Source organism: Pholis gunnellus (assembly GCF_910591455.1).
Source record: "Pholis gunnellus genome assembly, chromosome: 12".
Lineage (NCBI taxonomy): Eukaryota > Metazoa > Chordata > Actinopteri > Perciformes > Pholidae > Pholis > Pholis gunnellus.
The window spans coordinates 18832280-18839454 of NC_136539.1; positions in this window are offsets into that span (position 1 = coordinate 18832280).

Consider the following 7175-nt stretch of genomic DNA (forward strand, 5'->3'; position numbering starts at 1 on the left):
CAGCAGTTTGGGAATATTTTGATTCGGAAATATGCAAAATATGTAACACCAGACTTACCGTTTGAAACAGTAACTTGTGGACTGATTTTAATCTCATAGATGTCCCGTTTTCAGTTCAGATCAAGACTCTGGATAATCACTTTCCTAACTCATGTGCACAGACTGAGAATAAGTTAAAAGGCCTCTCTGAGGCGTCACCACTATATATGGCAGAAGTACTTGTTTTCACAAGTCTGGGCCCATGATTGAAATTTGGATGCTGGTCTGGGATCACAAATCAACCCCCTGGTTTATTTTTTAGTGTTGGTTCCCAGATTATGTGTCCTTTTCTACTAAACACAGAATACCCCCTGGACAAGAATGATATGTTTTTCCTGCCTTTGGTTATTGAGGAAAGAAGGGGTTTCGCCTTGTAAACGTCTAGGCAGATTGAAACATGTTACTATGCATTAGTGGTTGAATGGACAGAGTCCTCTTTGGGCTACTTAACAAAGACGTATGAGCCCAGACAGTGACCCGTCTGACCCCGCTGTCCCCTGTCTGACCCGGGAATATTTAACACCCTTTGCATTATGTGCAAGTTTCTAAACATAAGTTACGTGAGAAATATTGAAATAAGAAATAAATTAAGAGAATAATGTTATCTCGTTCCAGTAAAACGACTTATTCAATTGTTTATTTGAATGAAGTGGATTTCACAGTTGTCACTTGCCAGAGTTGACTTGTTTTCTTCAACTCGTCATGAAGCTAAAAATCTGGTGTTAGTTACCAAGGGAGATTCAGATTGGGGTTTCCATGGTTACCACATAACACTGGTGAGGAATTCCAGAGTCATAACTTGACCGTTCCGAGAGGAAAGTGGGGGTGGGGGGTGTGGGGGGGGGGGGGGGGGGGTTGAACCATATACTGAATGGAAGAATGAGGGGGGAGAGAAAGAAGAAAACCTTCAACGGCATCGTTCGCTTGAGCCATTATTATATCCTACAAAAACAGTCACTGAGCGCAGAGGGCATGGAAAGTCAGGACAGCTGGGAAATGATGACTTCCCTCAAACGTCTGAGTCATACGCAGTCATGTTCTAATTAGAGGTATATAACTACAGATGGAGATGTTTTGCGAAGAGCTGCGTGTATGTGTGTCCTGGATGGAGCAGTGAGGGAATCTATTTGCATGTGTTTTTATGCTCTTGGGGCAGAGTTCAGTATCATGACTACATTATGCGCAGAACACTGCGGTGGCATCCGAGGTTGAGGAATATCTTCCACAGGAATATTTTCCACAAGGGAAGAGCTGAAGGAGTTTACTGAAATGTGTTGACTTATCAAAGTAGTTGGAGGGAGATCAAGCAGCTTTACATGAGCCATGGCATGAACGCAGGTCATCACACGTGGCTCAGCGTGACTCGAACCTGAAGCGCCAGATGGTTTGTTTGGAAAAAGGGCAGGCACTTCCAAAAAGATACTTTGCAACGTGATTGCATGTGTGAATCTGTCAATTAAACTCTTGCCAAAGTCAGTCCAGGAGAAGAGAGAAAACATCTTTTCCATCAAGAAAAGCCTTCAGTGCCATTCTTTGCAAGTCCTGATATACTTCGCTGTTGCAGCTACTCTAACCTTTTTTTAGGCATATCCAGATTGTATTCAGATTAGAAAGTCTGGACAGTAAAACAAAATACATGAAATGCGATTTTTGCAAATGATATTCCAACACCAATTTGCGATTTCAATCAGACTTCAATCAGACTTCTACAGAAGCGTCTCAGTCCAGACGCTCTGGCCGCTCAATTCAGATTTCAAAGTGTGGAAGTTCTGAGCAGAATCCTTCTTCTTCTAGCAGAGCGCTATGGAGGACAACAGTCCGTGGACTGGTATTTTCTCTTTCTGCTGCTTCCCCCTCACCATGTATGTCAGTCTTCTCTGCTGAGTTTGTCTGGTACAATGGGGGAGTTCGGCACTGCGACTTGACAGCGCAGTTGTTTTGAGGAGCGAATGCTCTCAGCTGCATAGTTTCTGACGCCCATGTTGTTGGCGCAACAACCCATACAGATTAGAGGTCGGGGATATCTGGACAGGCAAATCGGATCTGTTCACATGCAAATAACCGTGCGGACAATCTTTCTTAAAGATGTGATTTGAGAAACAAATGATATTTGCCTGCCTTACCTTTTAGTTGTGAACTGATCCTTCAATCATGTTGCAGGCTTGAGTCTACTTACCAGAGTCCCGTTGTCTAGCTTTATGGTATTATGGTATGGTCATACATGAGGTTTGTGTATGAGTATAGATTGCAGCTTTACTTTCTTTCTACCCCTCTTTGAATTGGAGTGTCACACCATAACCTGCATGAGTCCGTCTGGTGTGAGTGGAAACAGACCGGGAAATTCATGCACTTAGTTGGCTCTGTACTGTACTAGACACTGGAAATACATCAACTGGGCTGTTATTACAGGGAAACCAGTGAGTAAGTAAGGGATGGGGCAGTGTGTGTTTATACCAGTGTACCGTGTGTGTGTGTGTCTGTGCGCACACTTCTCAGTGCATTTATGCATCACAAATGTGATCAATTGTGTTATAGCATTTTTACGTTGCTGTTCATATAAACATTAAGTACAAAGATTTGATGTAAATGTCGTTGTGCTTGAGCGGGATTTAACAGTGTGAATTCCTGTATTCTTAGCTCTTTGTTGAGGAGCGGGGGATTTAAATCTACACCGTGCAAGTAAAGAAGTGTGCATGTGTGTGCATGTGTGCAGTAAATAGTTCAAGGGAAGGTTTTGGTTCCTTTCATGTCTTTAGAGGGGCTGCATTATTAGAAGAGCCTCTTTTCCTTTGCTACCTGTCCACTGAACCAGAACAGAGAAATCAGGTTGGTTCTTTTGATGTTGCGCAGTGACCTTAGCCCAAATATCTGCCCTGCTATCAGAACAGAAGAGGGACTGTTGGATAAAGGGCAGGCTGCCCAAAGCTTTTTATTAATCCCTCTGATAATAGATGGTGCAGAGAAGAGAGAGGAAAATGAGACGGGACAAATGCCACATCATAGATGGCTCAGTAGTGAGGAGTGCAGCTACAAATCGTAGATTTAGGGGGGCAAACGTGACATGACCACGCCCACTTAGGCGTTGGTATCAATGGAGCTTTAAAATGCAGGCTTTGCTTCCCCTAACAGTCCCATCCATGTTGTAATCATCAAGTAAGTTCAAAAGTATAGTGTCAATATAAAGTCAACAAATATGTTGCAACACAAACAGATTTTCTGAGTGTTTTTCATTTTGTCTTACATTCTTTGTGGTGTTCTGCCTGATTTGAGTTATACCGAATTGCCTCCACATTTATAAATTCATATGTGACCCATAAACTGACAAATGCAATTCAATACAATACAGAAAAGCCACTTATTGTTGTCATCGGTGCTTTTTTGTGCATATTATGGTGTCATTCATGTTTCCTTACTGCAGGCTGTAAGACTGAAATAGTTAAATTAGGAACTTGTTCAGCTTCTAGACTGTATGAGATCAGATTCAACTAATTTGTGGATAGTTTTCTTTGTGTATCTGAGTGTGTGTCAAAGTTAGAGCACTTTAACAACCAACACATGAGTCAATACAACAAAGAGAAAAAACAGTTTGGGTTGTTAAAATCGAGGGAAATAACAATGATTCACTACTTAGTTTCGCATTCTGTAAACTCTGTAACACTTTCCCCTCCATAGATGGACATCGTCTGCTGCTCTGGATGTGTGTGTGTGTGTGTGTGTGTGTGTGTGTGTACGTGGGCATGTTTGGTTGCCTCGGACATCGCAACGTTATCGCTTTTGTTTTTTGAAAAAACATATACAATTTATGCTCAAACTTCTCTCTTTGCCCACCAGCTGCGGTCATTTTAAACAACTCTGATAACTTTCTGACAGTATTGGTGCAGGTTGCTGTTACAACTGATTCGTCATTCAATATTCACACACAGGCTCTGCAAATGAAAGAGGGCCGAAGCAAATAGGCATGCAAGAGACTCAGACTAGACGAAGCAGGCGTGCTGTAGCAGCTATTAATTATATTATGCGCGCTGATATTATAAGGAAAGAATTTTCTCTCTCTCATACATCCAACTTCTACCTTTTCCAGGCCAGATTCCCGGGCCTGCTCGCATGGTTTCTCACATTAACTTCTCTTTTCTCTTTAGCTCATAACATTTTTTAGCAAACATCCCCTCCATCGGATCAAATAGATAGAATGGGCTTCAACAAACCCTGCTTGGCTCTGACAGGACTTGTTTTGAAGTTATAATGTATACTTACAGTGTTTAATAACTAGAACTATCTAGATTGTGTTGAGATGCACATCTGGTGCATCTGATATGTGTTTCAACATGACCAGCTTCCCTGCTCGCATTGGACGGAAACCACCACTGCCAACCACAACACTACACACATTTACAGTCATCCATTCAGCCACACAGGAGGTTCGCAGTGACTTTTTAGTAGTGAGGTACTGGAAATGTGTGCAAGTCGTCTGGCAGAGGAGATAGTCTTTTACTTTCTATGTCTACGCTCTCAAGCATCTGTTTTTCTGCTCTGCTTTCTACGATTTCTTCCTCTTCTCCCTCTGGTTTATTGCTTTCGTGAAGTTCTTGCTTTCACACTTCTTATTTTCTCTCTTCTGTCCCTTTCAATCACTGTCCACACCCTTTCTTTTTCTTATCCATTGTCTCCTCTTCTCTTCTTGTCTGTAATCAGTTTCATCCTCCTCCCTGTCTGGGTGACACGAGATGACTTGAGAGCCGTCATGTCTTCATTCGTTCTTCAGCGGAACCCTCTCATCACTCGTTCTGCCTTGCAGCCACTATAAAAAAGATGCTCCGTGCGGATGTCTCTACATGTGTGTGTGTGTGTGTGTATGTGTGTGTGTGTGTGTATGAGTGGCCGTTTGTGTGTGTGTGTGTGTGCGTGTGTCTACTGTAACTCTGTGTGTAAATCTGAGTGTCACACCCAGTTAATCCATCACGATAACGGCAGGATCGGACCTCCTGATGGAGTTACAGAAAGTGTGTATGTGCCTTCACTTCACCAGTTGGCCATAAGCCAATGAGATAAACACTTAAATAGCCTTCTACTGGGGTTGCTAGGCAGAAAACCGATTTGAGAGTTTCCTCACATCAAAGAGAAAACAGATGCTGCCCTAATTTGTCATGTTTTATCTTCTTCCTTTCAATCTACTCGTCTCCTCCCCTTTGCTCATCATTTCTCTCCCGTCTCTATTTATCTCACTCTCTCTCTCTCTCTCCTTTCCCCTGGTTCTCTCCATAGCTTCATCCTCTCCTCAGTAAACAAACAAAGACCAACTTTATGTTAGTTTAAACCTAATCTGAACGCAACATCCACTGGTAGCAGTCATGTAAACACACCAATGTTAATGGATACATTTTTTTACTTGTTTTCTTACATATTCTGAAGTTCATGGAATACCTACTTTTTAAGTTTCCAGGTTTTTACCTCATGCACAGACAGAGGATGCAAGTGTAACCGCCCCTACTGAGCATAATTGCACTGACCTAGAATCATCTTGCAGCCCTCACGAGACTCCATTTTCAGATGACGCAGATGCAACAGAGAAATGAAAAGATTACCAGGCAGGCAAGCGAAAGAAAAAGAGTTTGAGCGTTGAAGTACAGATGAACCTGGCCACTTTTCTGAGCAAGCAGAGGGAGAGGGAAAAGAAAAGAGCATGATACGGAGCTTGGCTTTCTCCTCTTGTCACAGGGCAGGAAGTTTGCCAGACTAGCCTTCTATCCACAATCTTTATATCAGAGTCCCTTCCCTCACCCCCCCCCCCCCCTTCTCTTTCTTCTCCCACATTACCCGTCTTTCACATCCTTCACCTCCTCTTCCCCCTCTCTGTTTTTCTTTTTCAGACATCTATCTTATCCTCAGTCACTTCCTCTGCTCTCACCTCCTCTCCCTCCTCCACCTCCATCTCCTCTCTAATTTCATCTTCCGCCTGCCCCCACCTCTCCCTCCTCCTCCTCCTCCTCCTCCTCCTCCTCTATATCAGTCTTTTAGACAAAGATATAGTCAGTTAGTCCTGCCAACATTCCTTGTGTTCAAGGATGTTCTGTTTTATAGAAAAGACTTAGTGTACAGTGTATAATAAGAGATTTTGATCTCACTTTTGAGCAGTGTCATATTTCCTTTAGAGATTCTAAAGAGGAAAGACAGCATTCTAAATGCATGAAGAAAAATAAACATAATTTAAACAAATCTTTTAGTCTCAGTAATAAGATAAACCTGCCTCAAGGCTCATGTGACACTGATAAGCATGGCTGAGGTCAAACAACTGATAATTTAGCAGATCAAAGAAGGTGCAATGAAGAGATGAAAATAAACAATTTTTAAGCAACTGTCAAGTTGGCGGTAAGATTTTCAATCGAAAGATTTGGAATTCACCAAATCAGATCTACCTCTTTCTTAGTTTCAGTCCAACATGATGTAGTGAGAATGTGAGGGCCTTTTTGAGGGACCTTGAGACAGTCACGGGTCATTTGTGATGCTAAAGGCTTTATGAATCATGGCCAGAAAAAACAAACCAAAGACTCCCGCGCTGTGTTGTCTTAAACACTGCGATCCCACTGCGGGTCATTAGAGGGGGGGTTTCATATACGTAAGTCTTGTATCAACACTGATCTGAGTTCACACAGAGAGGAGAGAAGAAGGAGTTAGGTATAAAGAGGGAGGAGAGAGAGTCTACAGATGGAAAGGTAGTGATGGAATAACAAAGCAGAGAGAAGAAAAAGATGGTTCGTTCACAAATGAGAGGTAAAGGGGGATTTTTAGATGACTCGCTCCTCACCACACACACACACACACACACACACACATCCAAGTTCCCAGCATTGGTAGAATAATGCACCTCCCCTGTTGGATGAAATTTCAGATTTTCAAGAATTGAAAAAAAAAAGAACTGTTCAATGCATGTGTCAGTTTGTAGTCAAGCAGCTAAGCATTGAAATAAAATACTGCCCAAAATGGATGACGTGAACTTTCAGCTTGAGGAGAAATTGGATTTGGAGCACTAATTTGAGCAGTCATGAGGTTTCCACATGATAGCAGAATTTTTAATAAAAACCTGAGAAATAAGTGCACAAAAGCCCCTTAGAGCTTATTTTCCATCTGCATCTATTCGT